Source organism: Haliotis rubra, unplaced genomic scaffold, assembly GCF_003918875.1.
Source record: "Haliotis rubra isolate DU_JTF1 unplaced genomic scaffold, ASM391887v1 Scf616, whole genome shotgun sequence".
NCBI classification, from domain to species: Eukaryota; Metazoa; Mollusca; class Gastropoda; order Lepetellida; family Haliotidae; genus Haliotis; species Haliotis rubra.
The window spans coordinates 13,512-27,963 of record NW_025767320.1 but is presented as its reverse complement, the minus strand read 5'-3'; the positions used below and the strand labels follow the sequence as shown (position 1 = coordinate 27,963).

The following is a 14,452-nucleotide window of genomic DNA, read 5'->3' as shown; positions in this document are numbered from 1 at the left end:
AATGTAAAAGGGGCTATAGATCGCCAACAACAGAACTTCATAATCTAAGAGAAAGTGAACACGAACACATTCTGCTTTTGTGTATAGGGACAATTACCGTGGTGATACCGCCAAATCAGATTCGTATTATATTTTCTCTACTGTTTTTACATATTACAAATCTCGGTGAGTCTTGTGAACGAAATGTATAGAATTTGCATCATGAGGATAACAGGTTCAGAAATATGCTTATATTTCCCACATCCCCTTACAAGTTGTTTTACACATTTTATAGTCACGCATTCCTTGCTGCCGGTGGTGTAAAGAGACAATTACCATTAGTATGATACCATAAATCGAATTCTTACTATATTTTCTACTGTTTTACGCGATTGCGTACAAATCTCAGTTGTCTTGTGAACAATGTATCATACTCTGAACGCTGAATTCGAATAAATTGCATCCTGGGGATAACAGGTTCAAGAAATCTGCTTATATTTCTCATCACATACAGATATTTATATCCTTATGCGCCCAAATCAAACACGATATATGGTTTTATATTGTGCTATAACACTATCATGGTAACCATATCACTCCGGGGATAACGTCGCATGAGTGGGGTGTAGTGGACCCTTTAACACCTGAAGACGTGAACATATATAGTACTCGTTGTTGCCTTGAATGGCCATGCTTGCCTGTTCTCATTCTGAGTTTGTTTTAATTCAATTCAATGCTTAATCAGAAGTCATACTAGAGCATTACACAATCCATATATTTTACAAATAATATCCTATTTTATATCAAAGGGTCTGACAGGAAGACGATTGGAATACTTTATGCGGCGTTTACGATAGCTGGTCGAGGAGGCAACTCTGCTGTCAGATATTTATTTCTAATAGGCCAAAGGTTTACAAGTAGTGATCACTGGATTTAAAACACCCCTTGACGCAACTTATAGGCGCATAACCTGTACCCGAACGAACGTGTGGTTACAATGACTAGGTTAAGCTTTGATCAATTATTGAGCGGGCTTTAAGCGACTTTAGCATAATGTTAGCCGAAAGCTTAGACTTCGTTGAAACAAACAAAGTAAAGTAATAAATAGTAGTACCGAAGTTTAAAAATATGTTCTACATAATTGTTTTGTTTTGCTTACCTTGCATTTTATAGAATTGAGGTGGTAATTCCTGAAGCATTTGTGAAATGGTTTATGGTTAGCGCAGGAACCACACCACTCTATTTACAGGTAAAAGTGGCGCTGATTGTTAAGAAAAGCAGAACTATTCGCGCTCGACGTGAAGTAACTGCTCTACCGATATAAACAGAGGGACGTTTTGAAATAATGTCTTATCATTTGATGGTCGTTTACCACTGTACTTTACAGCGGAAGATAATGTCTTAATTCGCATAAGCAACATTGAATTTCGTATCAATTTCTAGCACATGACTCATAACTCATAACATGAAGTACTGTTAACTCGTAGGTAAACGAGGTGAAAGCATAGCGGACAGGAGGTCGAAAAGAACTCCCTCTGCCAGTGGGCAGAGAAGAGCTGAAGAGGCATCAAGAGTAGGTTTGTTGATTACTGACTTAAAACATGGTCAGTTCTTTGTTTATTATGTTTTGAAAGCACTTGAATATATAACATCATTTGCCTTCCATCACTGCGAGGAGGTGTTAATCTTTGAGTTGTTTCTACAGACTTTGTATTGAAAGTAAGGGTGAGGTGAGTGAGTGAGGTAATATTTAACGTCACATCGGCAATATTTCAGCCATATCGTGACGAGAACATTCGATATTGAGGAAATGTAATATATGTATATTATAAAAATGCCTGCAAAACGAAGGGCAGTAAAACAACTAGAATATGACAGATATATATGTAAAACTAGTAATAGAGCTCCAAAAAACATTTTAACTATAGTTGACAACACAATATAAAAATAGGCTATAGATCGCTAACAACTGATGGTAGATCACCATATACTAGGGACCACGGGGACTTACAGCACATTTGCTTCCTGCATGGGCCCTAACTGGATTTACATCATCCCCTCAGCTGTTAGCAATTGAGATATATCTAATGAAACATTAAAATTACACATATTCTACGATTAAAAGGAAAGTTGAAATTTACTTTGAATGTTTTTGGGACTTACGTACCCTCCTCAGGAGGACAATAATTTTACAGTACTTTAACCCCCCTCGAGGATACAGCCACTAACAATCTTGTGTTACGAATTCAAACTTTCAATCAAAAAATATTTAGCTATTTACAAATCTGTTAACAAATTTAATTCTTTAAAAAGCAATAATTAAATGAGGACGTATATTAGTAAAAAGATCCTTCATCGTTCGTGATTTGAAATAGATATCCCTTGATGGAGTACTCAACACAGTCAAGGTTAGGACTATGCTTGACCATGATCTTCGTTCATCACAAAGGGATACCAACACGAAGGATCCTCACCTTTCAATAGGTACCCATGCGTATATCTTGTGTGGGCCAATACGACATCGTCGTGTGATGACCTCTTCAAATCTGGACTGACAACCCAAGTAAGTGTAAACCAATATAGGGTTTTATTTCATGTAATTTATTGATACCTACTTGGGTGTCCCACTTCTTTTGCATCAGATCACGGATGTAAGATCTAATGCAAGCTTTGTGTAATCAGAGGTATGGGATAAGAAGTGGTGTCACAGATTTGTTGAGGGCTGCCTTAGCAGCAATATCAGCCATCGATGTTCCCAGAAATGCCAACGTGGCTGGGCAACCAACAAAGACGTGTCGCATTGGCCAGTAGCAAAGTTCCATTATACAATTCAATAATTTCTAATAAAATGGATGTTTTGCAAGAAAGATTTTAATAGCCTGAAGACACGAAAGAGAATCTGAAAGATGATATATTGTTTATATTTACGGTGTGTATTAATATATTTAAGAGCTGTTAATATGCATGTTTGCTTCTGCTGTAAATATAGAGCTGTTATCTAGGTATTCTAGAAGATATTGTTCGATCAATAACAGTGGCACATGCCACTGCGCCACCATCCTTGGACCCATTTGTAAACAAAGGATTTGTATGTAGTATATTTGTTTCTTAATTGACTAAATTCTTCTTTTATACTGTAATTCATTTGTTTCTGATTTTAAATGTAGTTAATGTTAGGTCAACGTGTGGCCTAACCAATTGCCAAGGCGGAGAAAGAAAGAAAACGGGGGAGGAGCTATATGTTCCAGCTCAATCCCAGCAGCAGAAAGAAAGGTTTCAATCTTATACCAAGAGGAACAGAGGCTTCTTGGTGTGCAGATCTTCATAGTGGATTAAGAAGACACAGTTATATGCAGGGTTTGACTCATTGGAATAAAAGTTTTGTAATATACCGTGAAGATAATTTTATACGGCGTTGTGTAAGAAATGGCTCATCAGCCTCGATGTAGAGACTATCCAGCAGGAGAAGTTCAGAAGGACCCAAGTGAAGCCCCGACCTAGAGTGGTGGACAGAATCAAGTAGGTTTTAGGTTGCTTTTGCAGGCTCCACCACGCCATACGATGGAGCCATAATCAAGTTTCTTGAGCTTTTGGACCAATGAGCGATAGGTGGGAGGAGGGTGGTTTGATCCTCCCACTTTGGAAGTTGGAAACAACTTTCAACAAGTCAAGATGCCTTCAGGCATTTTAGTTTAAAAGTTTAATATTCGGAAGAAAGGTTGAATGGGAGTCAAAAATTAAAGGCTAGAACTTGGCTTCCTTCACAACTTTGATGGGTGTGCCATTTAAAGATAGTTCCAGGGTCTTTATGCGGTTTTTGTATTTACGGCAAGAAAATGAACACAATTAGTTTTGGATTTAGGAAATTTTAAAGCCGTTTCAAGAGCACCATTTATTTTATCTTTGTTTAAACACAACTGCAGTTGCCACGTTCAATAGTATGCATATTTTTACCGCGACAAAGAAATGATAAAATCATCCACAAAGTGATCCATCAATTGAATCATTTTATAACCTTGGCTTCAACTGTTGATCTTGATTTTGCTAAATAAAGGTAACAGACAAAAATACTGCCTTGTGGAACACTCTGATCCTGACTGTAATGATCAGACAGGGTAGAACCCGCGGACTTGAAATTGTCTGTCGTTTAAAAAGTTAGCTATAAATTGAGGCAAACGGCCTCCGCAATCCGAAGCCATGTAAATCTCTGTATACGCCATATTTCCACGTAGTGTCATATGCTTTTTTTTCAAGATCAAAAAGATAGACACAGCGTGTTTGTTGTTTATTAAGTAGTGCATTTTTAACAAATGCGTTTAAACGCACCTAGGTGATCGGAGCAGGTACTTCTGTTTTTACGGAAACCACATTTTATATGGATCTGTTGCATAAAGGTTATAGGTTTCCAAATTGCAAACAAGTCGATTATTTATCATGCATGTTCCATGGTTTTGCAAACACAGCTTGTTAGTAGAAATCGGTCGATAATTAGGACGGATCCGTTATAGATCACGTCCAGGCTTAGGTATTGGTACTACTATAGCGTCACGCCAAGAGGAAGGAAATTTCCCTGACGTCAAATATCATCAAAATGTGTAAGAGCGTATAAAGATGACTCTGGTAGAGATGTTTCAGGAGCTGATAATGTATATCTGCACCTGTAGCAAATATCGCGAGCTTAGCATAAGAGCAGCAGTATGGAGTTCCTTGAATAGAAAATGTTTCATTATAATCTTCCCATTATCCGAATTGAAATTAATTGTTTTCTTTCTTCTTGTTTTGATATTGTTGGAAGTTAGGTACATAATTAGAAGAGGAAGAGTGTTTGGCGAAGTTTCCACTCCAGTTTATTCCCGCAATATCTGATTTATTTGTAGAAGTAATTGATCTCCATGTTTTTAAGATGATGGACACTAGATTTAGTACCTTTATACTAATTTCCTTGGACATGGGCGTTCGAGAATTTATCTTGGATACATAATTTTGCCAAGAGTGGCGTTTATTCTGTGTAATAGCGTACGCCGCGCTTTAGTACATTTCTAACATTTTAAATTTATTCAAATTATGCCGCTATAGATGGCGACGGAAATAATGTTCTGCCTTTTTTCTGTGCCTTCGAGCTTGTTTGCCGTTCTCATCGTTGAACCATGGTTTTCGGACATGTGGATTTGCAGAGGACTGTGGTATACACTCATCAGCTATGGTACTCAGCTGATCGGAAAAAGAAACAGTTAATAGCATCAGGAACGTCAGTAAAAAGTTCATGGTTCTTAGTTTTTGTAGCACACAGTGTTTCATATAAAGCCAGTTAGCGCTTTTAAAATTGTGCCTTGATGATGGAGGTACATCAGATGGAGTTACAGGTTTTAGTATAGTAGGGAAATGGTCACTTCCACATAGGTCATCGTGAACTGACCATTCAAATTCTTTTAGTAGTTCTGAATTTGTGACTGACAAAGTCGAGAGCAGAATAAGTTCCCAGCCAGGTGTGTAAATATGTGTTGGAACCATCGTTATAAATAATATAAATCATTATCTGAACAAAACTCCTCCCAGTAATTTACCTTTAGCGTTTGTATTTGCACTACCCCAGAGTGGGTTGTGTGCCATTTAAATCACCCATAATAATACAGGGCTTCGGGAATTGGGTCATATAGAGCTTGAAGATCAGTTTTGTGAAACGCTTAAAGATGGGGATATGTAGAGAGAGCATAATGTAAACGCAGCGACGTGCAAAGCGTGAGTCGCACTGCAACAGCCACCTGAAGATTAGTAGTAAGTGCAACAGGGGCTATGGATAATGTTCTGTCTGACTAAGATTGAAAGATCCTCATAGTGGCCTCTATCTGCCCTGGAGGTGAAAAATAATGATATGCTAATTTATGAAAGAACGCAGGGCAAAAAACATCTGTCTGGCTTTAAATGAAGGTCTCCTGGCAGACAGAACGCTGATGGTGCTAAATCCTGGACTAAAAAGTTGTAATTCACTGAAATTAGTCCCTCAGTCCTCTACAATTCCACTGTATAATATGATTGTGATAAACTATCTTTGGGGATTTATTGGGGATCTTCCCCGAACTTTTTGTTGGGCGACAAGCTGTGCGCCGTAGAACCGGACAGTTTCGGATACGTCCATGTCCTCAAGGGATCCATATTTGTTGTATAAGTTGATTTGATTTTCCTGACCCTTTTAGAGGGCTCTGCCACTGAGTTTTGAAAGAATCTGGCTTCTTACCTTTGCCTTTAAGTGGCTGTGTAGACTTTGATGTCGACTGAGATGATGCGCGTCAAGATCAGAGGATGTTTCCACATTGGCTTTGAGACGTACTCAGGAACTGGTTCTGTTGTTTGGGTCGATATTGCGAATTGAGAATATCAGAGGAGATTCGGATTTAACCTGCGGTCAGGTTTGTAGGCAGCATGTAGGATGGACTTGTGTTATTCCTAGTGGTTGCTTCTGACGGTGTTTGAGTGATAGAAACGCCAGCTCTCATATGCTCTGAGCTTTGAACTAGTTTTTTTGCATCAGCAAAACTAATGTTTTGCGTAAATTTGATTCTATTTATCTCCATTTGATGTTGCCAAACAGGACCAGTTTTAGACAACAGACAATGTGCAAAATATTAACCCCATGTGTGAGCTTTTTGGCATTTGAAGCATCTAAGAGGGTTTGGAATGTACATTCCAACGTTGATGTTACAGGTATCCTGCTTTTTAGTGATTTTGAGAACATTGGAGTAGAGAAAATAAAATAGATTCGTATTTGTTTTATAGTTGCATCACATTTCACACAGGTTTGTGAAACGCTTGACATAAAGTACACCTGATCCTTCATCTCAGTGACGATATCCGAGTTCTGACATGTCTGCAAACAATCGATCCCGATCCCCTGATAATTCCTTTGCTCGTGTTGAGTGTTTTGTGAGCAGAGACTGTGACTGGAATGCCGACAAAAGAATCAATACACTTAGGGTTGGTGGCTTACAGTGCCTTTTGGCACCTCAACCAGTACCAGAACGTAATCGCTTAATGTTCTTAACGTCACCAGCAATGCCTTGGCATACCTTTAGCTTCGGTAAAAGGAGTTCAACTTCAAAGGTGTCTTGTCAATGGTTTCAAGCACAAGATAACGTAGTATTAATCAATTGAGTTGGGCAGTCTGAGGTCAGTTTCAACAGGATCAATGTCAAGTTGGCGCTGGTCTTTTTTTTGGGTGGGGTGGTTTAGGTGTAAGCCATGGTAAGTTAGTAAGATTTCATCATAATCGAGCTCCCCACCCACCACGAATATCACAAAGGACAATGCTAAAAACAAGGTGGATTTCCAGCACCAAGGATACTCAGATGATATAATACGTCAGCAGAAAATTAGATTAATAATTCCACCAGATTGGCCCATGAGCCACCGCCTTCTGGGCATAAGACTCTAGGCAAAGTTCATGACATTATATTTCAAAATCACAAACGTTTTAGATAAGCAAATAAAGCCAAGACCGAAATTAAAATAATTCCAAATAAAATTTGTGCAATGACATGTATAAATATGGTCTACAAGAGGGCAGCGTGACCAACCACGATTGATAGAACCGGGACCGAGTTCTACCACCCGTCTAGGTAAAGTAAAGAGGTCAGAAGTGGTGTATTGGGCAAAGGAACAATGTTCCTGGAACCAGTGCCCTCAACCACCAGAATCCCGTCCTCCACCGACACAGAGCAAACCCACGGCAGAACGGGTTGGTGGACCAAATATCCCCAGGTCCCACAACGGGGATTGAGCGCTTAGCGTTACTCCAGCACCAACCACGAGGAGGTGGCCCTTCATGGGTGCCTTTGCTTTGTAATAAGGATTACTGACATTTTGGGTTAGGTTTGAGAGCAATTTCCACATCATTCTTAATCTAAATTATCTATGATAAATGTTAAATATTTTAATAAATGCAAGTTTTGCATAAATAGAGTATGACAGGCATAATACAAAATCCCTACATTTTATGAACTTAATGCTATCGACCAGTATAAACAATCTATGTGAGTTATGACGTGTTTGTCGTCTATCATATAATGAGCAGATAAAATGACAACAATGTAGGCATCTTGCAACATAACTGGCGTATATCTTCTGACTCTCGATTTGAAGATAATTGATGATGATTGTAGTTACAGATTGTCAGTAAATGGTGTTCATGTTAAATCTGTACATATCAGCCTTCACCACCCAATGGAGATATGTGCCTGTTGTTTCCATGAGTCTGTGGGCGTTTCAAGTTCACCCGATGATTTAACGCGAAGTCAGTAAAACAGTTCGGTCAATCTGTGACGCTAGGCTTCGTGGAGGATGTTTACAAACCAACAATCCGACATATTCTATGTTGTATTATCGATAACTGGGCACTGATTGTTGACTGTTATACGACTCACACAATGGTGCTTCGTAGTTTGACCTTGTGCGGTGTATATGTAGCTAGACCTCATCGCGCACAAACCCACAGAGGCATGCTCGCATGGCTGTTACAATCTCACAATGATTTGTTTTGAGAGGCAAGTATGTTTCGGATTGTTGGATTGGGGATATTACAAAAGGACAACAAAGTACGTCATTTAAAATATTTATTCTTAAGACGTAAAATACAATCACAATGTTATATACACGGGGAAACAATAGTTATGCATGTGAACAGTGTCCAGACATGGTTGCATATATAATACCTTCACGACAGAGGCGACAGTATTGCGATTAGGGAAGCCGTATTATGAATACGACTGATGTATAATTCACTTCCATTGCATAGGTTTTGGATTCATGTTTATACAATAATGAAAGCTAAAAGTGTGGTAATACAAGCACATAAATTAGTGGTGTATATATAATAGTACACATGATACATACACGAATGCAGGCATACACGGAAACACGCACTCATTCATTCTGTTAATAGATCTCTGACAGTGTGCAAAATCCGTTACAAAGGTAAACCAGTCCGACAGTCCGACATAGTATATGACGTTTCGTGTGTTACTCAAGATACTATGATGATTGTTTGAGAGCAGTAGATGGACAGGAACAACCAATTCATATCATGCTACTCATGAAGCATTTAGTACAGAATGGGCATTTTGATGTATGTGGGTTTGGAACATAGGAGACTCAACAGGGAGTGATCAGTTTGCTGTGTTTGCCACATTAATCAGTCTTGATCTTGAATTAAACTTAAAGGGATAATTGAGCTCCATCAGACTGCACTAAGATGTATAGAACATTCTCACGGATACAACATGCAAATTAATCTGAAACATTTGCTTTTAAAATACAATACTGTCTCACATGATTACATATATCCATGTTGATTGTGTATGTAGCGTCCAAACCCCACGTTTTCAGACAAGCTGTGTGAATGTTATGAAACATCAGAGAAAAGAACGGGGAACTACTGTATCACGACGGACTAATTGAGGGTCCGACAAACCCCTGAGGGAAAACATCAAAGCTGACGTAATTATTTTGACAAACAATCAGCAAAGTCACAAATTCTGATTCTCTCCAGTTGTGTCTAGCAATAACGACAGGGTATTGGGGAAGGTAGAAATAATGTTATAACATCCCCTGATTATCGTCTGGGACAGATGGAACTACGACAGATGGACTTTCACCAAATACACAGAGACTAACATAGACATATCATACCCACGTTCAATGAAGAAATAAACGAGAAAGGTTTAGTTGAAACGACAATATTTATTCTTGAAACATAGGTAAGCATCAAACATGAATGCTAATATGAACATATGACACACTGAGTCCATGGTGACTATAGAATGTTTATCGTGTCCTTTATTTCAAACGCACAGCCACTTTTTCACTTAATAAGCATGTAGACGGTCTCCATATAATGCAGAGTGTGAAACTTTGTCTAATTCGATCACCATGACATTGAGTCCAAATGCAACCCACCACAAACCCCAAACAATAACATGCATGACATTTAGCACAATACAATGGAATGAAAATATAGAACTACACAATACAATACATTACATATAACACGAACAATGCAACAAGACGATAAGGACAGAATCGTGCATTAGGTTCAATTTAAATTCTAGAGACATGTGAAACATGCGTTTTATACAGAATGCATACACTTACTTTACATGGGTTGAGCACTGAGTCACTGGTACAAATACGTGAGCATCCCCAAGAGCACAAGCAATGAAAGCGGTGTTTAATTACGTCATGATTTCACGTTTGGGCTTCATGTCCGGGAATCTGAGTAATTTTGAAGTGGATAGTTTCCTCTGTAAAAGATACCAAGTTGCTTGGCTACGAAGAATTAGATGTCTATTACTGAAGAATGTTGAGAATGTCCTCCCACTCTATCGTACATCTGTCATTGCATCTCCATAATGCTCTGACGAGGACCAGACCAGTGGCAGATCTGCCGTTCTTCTCCTTCCACTTGGTCAGCATGTGTACAATCTGCATATGCAGTGAACATGGATGTGCAACTTTGCCCTGCTCCAATTTAACTAGAGTAAGTCCAAGCTCGATCCCCACTGACTCGTATCCTATACCAATGTGGCTTCCAACACGACTGAGATTTCGTGCAGATACAGGTGTATCCAGTTGGTCTTCAGTTACAGCAAGTGCGTGGCTCCATGGTGTCTGCCCTACAAGAATCAAATCACAATAAGCATAGTCTGTACCAATACGTGTGCGTTTTATGTATTAGATTGACATTCAAAATTCACATAAATTAGTGATTTGTTAAAGTATGTTAAAGTAGGAAAGAAATAGTATAACATGTAGCTAATATACCGGTATGTATAAAGAAAACATTTCGGAGTACACATAGAAGGATTGGACCTGATAAAACATATTAAACTAACAATCCTTCTTTTAATTAAAAGAAACCATTAATACGATTGAACTTGCCTCCATGTGCCAACTGGTGTTCATACTGGGAGGCAATGTGGTTGTTTGTGTTGAACAGTTTCTGGAACCAAAACGTACACAATGAAATGTATTCCTTTGGGCTTGTAGAATTTAAATACAGGAGGTTAAAGAAAAACTGTCCCTTTTGGGGCAAATTTACAGACACAAACACACACATGAACTGTGACGCAAAGACAGTCCAGTAGTGAGACACGTCTAGACCTACCTGATATCGGGGTCTTGGCCAACATGAAATATTACCCATGATGTTGGTATCTGTCGAGTTCAAATAATGAATGTGATAAAGTTCCCTTCGCGTTTACTTATAGGCTGTAGTGGGGATTCCCCGTTTGCTTGTATAGTCTTGTGCCCCTTGATGTCCGCTGCGGATTTTCGGATTCTAGGAGCCAGGACAGTCTTTCTGATATCAGCGGCGACGGTACAAACGCATTCACCATTTACTGGGTCAGTTTTTTTAGTTGTATTTAATGATGGGTTTGTTCGAAGTGTAGGTTCATTGAGTTAACTTTGATATTTCCCGTCATTTTGTAGAAAACTAAAAAGCCATGCCTTTAAGAATGCACTCTGTCACTCACTAAGGGAGGGTAGTTTAGGCCATAAACATAAGAAATATTTCATCCTCCATTCCTACGACATTTTCAACATTTTAATTGAAACCTACCCATGACGAGAGTACATTATACAGCACAATACACCACAACACACAATAATCACGTTAGAAAGTCTGCGCTAAACTGGGTATACTTGGTGCTTAGTATGCTTGACGCAACCCCCCCTGGTTCTATAATGCATTATGGAACAATATTTACAGTGGGAACATTAACCTAGGGGTAAAATAAAGTATATATATTGTTTATAATGTATTTGAAAACTACAAGAACTGTTTTAAAACTTGATTATGTATTTTAATCATGCATGAATGCGCAAAAAATATAAATGCACACAATGTCACAGTCCGAAAATCCGACAGATGTCAATCATGTCTATAGATATATACATGTATATATACATATATATATATCTATAAGTATCTATTTAATAATGATAACAATATCAAACATGTCATAGAAAATACCGAGAGGCATTCATTGAGTTACTCTTCAGTTTATTCACTCTGACACACTCAGGCCGGTTTTACGTGGCAGTGTTCTGTGATATGACCTTTTTATAACATGCTCGTTTCCAACAGAATTCTGTGGTATTCTAATTGTTTTACTGTCCATTGTCGACAGTTTTTAATCTAAATGTACTGCTTGTTTATGTAGAAATTATTCTCGTGACGATATGCTGAGATACTACTAATGTGGCATTAAATTTTCCCTAACTCACTCATGCGTGCAGTTACCTTATGAGATGGATACAAATTTTATCTTACTTTGAAAACATGAGTAGCATCAGAAGAGGAAATACGCATTGATGTACAGAAATACAAATGCACACAATGTCAATCTCCAGTCCGAAAATCCGATATATGTCAATCAAAGCTATATATAAACACATCGTTAGATGACTGTACGCACCGGCGTGTAGTACACGAGTAAATGTGACAGCACTAAGGGTTTGTCCTCACTTTGCCACCAGGTCACCAAGGATAACTAAATTGGTGAATATATAAATTATTAAATGAAGGAATGTGATAAACCACAGTCGTAGGAAATCTCTGCTGAATGCCGACCCTTTAAGACAAATGACGGATAGTATGACTAATATAATCAATTCTTGTGAACACAATGCGAACACAACTTTTTCATGTAAGTGTTCAACTGTGTACGTGTAGCTAGAAGCAGAGCGGTGTGCTTGAATGACATAACATCTGGCTATCATATGTGTTTAATCGAACGATACCGACTGATTAAGATTTCAAGTAAACTAATGCATCATTTTTATAGCAATTATTGTATGTTATGTATAGTATATCGAGTACAATTTGAAATTCATATTTTTTAATTTTGTGTATCAACACAAGTGATAAACATAAGCTATATGTAATATGTATGTATATGTGTAGACACATTCTACAACTGAAACTGTCTAGATGGAGTTGTTATTTACCTTCTTAGTTTTATCAAGGAACAGAAAACACCAACATTATTCAAACAAGAGATATGTTAATTCATATATATATTGTATTAGTGTTCAAATAAACAACTGTATAAACAACTCATTCTAGTTCTTGACAAGTGATACACAAGCCAGCCTGGTATTGACAAACTATTACATTTCCCATAGCATTCAGACTTTCACTTTATTTCCTTGTTATTATACACTTCAATCTGTCCCTTTAGAACATCGTGTTCACATATGTAAAGTTTAAACAATTGTACAAGAACAAACGTAGACAATGTACTGTCAGTCGTCAGTACTGTAGGAATGCGTTTGCAGATAACCCAGCTGATCAAAGGGAGGCCACTCTGTCAACTCTCCGGATTGTGGACATGGGATTTGGGGAATGAGAAACATCCCTATACTAATAACGTTTCCAGTTGTATGAAAAAGAAGGCAGTTTAGATACAGATATGGATATGCTGTGTGAGTGGATTTCGTAAAATTAAGACAACAGCTGTCAAATGAATTAAATGAGGATGTACAGATTCTAAGACTAGACACCTAGACTCCATTTACAGGATGTATAAGCAATGTCTATACTGGAGTTATCACCTTGTGTGCACACCCTTTCACACTGAAGAGAATTCTAATAATTCTGATTTACAACAAACACAAGACATTTCAAAACAACAGAGGCGGTGGAGAAACTTAGGAACACTGTTCAGAATTTCACATCAGGGAATGTATGTAACCCAATAACTCGGTACATATTATGTCAGTATATTACTGCAGCAAGGTGTGGCGAGGTATTCACAAACAGGGAAGTATATCGCCTTCAGAAACCATGCTCTCAAGTTAAACAGCCTCGTTATGATACACAACCAAACTGTAACGTCGGGAAGAAGGAATTTACATCATAAATATTACTTTTTTGGGTGTATTTCAGCAGTTGATGAATGCTTCGTATATCACTTTCAACTACAGATTCAGGTCATGATGCCTTGGCACAGAAAAGCTATTATGCTTGTGTCACGGATGGGATACACTACATGACACCTACGATGTCTATTTATATGTTTACAAATGGCGTCCAATCCACCCGAGCCTTACCTCACAGGAAGAACATCAACCCTTAAAGTGGAGGACATTGTAAAGATTCTGAGGATTCCAGATGAGAGCAAGGCCATCCAGACAGCGCCCGCCACACCCCAGGGAGGGGAGGTGTACCTCTACAAGATAACCCCGCGTATGAGAGAAGGTGAGTCAGTTTTGTTCAGATTCAGTGTTAAAATGAAGTAAGGGTCGATGCATAGACACAACCTAAATAGTCAATGAAAAGCTGATATACCTTCTTATACCATCTGATATCAAAGGGTTGTTAAGCAGATATCATGAATATACTCAAACACAACATGCATGTACACCAACATGACATCGAATACCAAGGACATGATATTCATTATGTAACAACAAATCC

General features: G+C 38.3%; 1 long non-coding RNA gene across 1 annotated transcript; it reads right to left on the bottom strand.

Moving 5' to 3' along the window:
• Nucleotides 1–8,572: 8,572 nt before the first annotated feature.
• Nucleotides 8,573–14,232, bottom strand: LOC124256068. Its single transcript, XR_006892819.1, has 2 exons — nucleotides 14,086–14,232; nucleotides 8,573–10,969 (listed from the first exon to the last, which is right to left on the bottom strand). It is a non-coding gene; the product is annotated as an uncharacterized LOC124256068 (long non-coding RNA).
• Between the last annotated feature and the right edge of the window lie 220 nt (nucleotides 14,233–14,452).